An 883-nucleotide genomic window follows, 5' to 3' on the forward strand; every position below is an offset into this window, starting at 1 on the left:
AATTAGCCAGCAAAGTGCCACACCAAAAGTGTGGCTCAAGGTAGAGTATGAGCTAAACAAGCAAGCCTAACAAACAAAGCCCCCTGAGTTCAAATGTTGATTCTGAGAGGTGGGAGCCGGGGAGTAAGAGTAGAGGGAGTAAAGAGAGAGAGAGAGAGAGAGAGAGAGAGAGAGAGAGAGAGAGAGAGAGAGAGAGAGAGAGAGAGAGAGAAAGAGAGAGAAATTCTCTTTGTTTAGAAAGTGACCTGCTCCAAACAGTCATCCATTCTGGAATCTTATACCAAAATAATCTAAAAGACTTTTAATTTTTTTTCTCTCAACAGCAATGAATATTATTAATCACAAATCTTTCCAAAGAGGCTGCCACAATTTTAATGCTCATAAAGAGTCTATCCCCTAATGTTAGTTGTAGGGGTTAGACAAATATGTAGTGTAAAGAGGCACAGAATGTTGCTAAGAAACATTTATCCAAATCTATACTCTACAACTTGGTAATTTTACCTGAACTTCCCATGAATTATTCCTTTGGGCTAAGAAAGTTGTTAAATAGTCTTAAATTTCCATTTTTATTGAGAAAGACGTTCGTCTTTCAGGATTCCAAATAAACCTAAAGAAGTATCATTACCTGTTCATAATCTCCACTGGAATGAGCAGTGATAAGAGGAAATAGGATCACTGTAATAACATTTTGGTTAATATTTGGTTATGTTTTGGAATGAAAATCCTCCAGACAATATAACTTAGCACCCCCTGGATTTCTAGGCCTCTAGCACAGACACAACAAGCCAAAATTTGAAATTTAGAGAATCATCACATTTTAGCAGAAATTGAGACTAGTGTGTGAAAAACAGTAGACTACTTAGAGTTGTTAGCATCAAAGATT

This window comes from Megascapheus bottae, chromosome 2 (genome assembly GCF_031878675.1).
Source record: "Megascapheus bottae isolate mThoBot1 chromosome 2, mThoBot2.hap1, whole genome shotgun sequence".
Taxonomy (NCBI): Eukaryota; Metazoa; Chordata; class Mammalia; order Rodentia; family Geomyidae; genus Megascapheus; species Megascapheus bottae.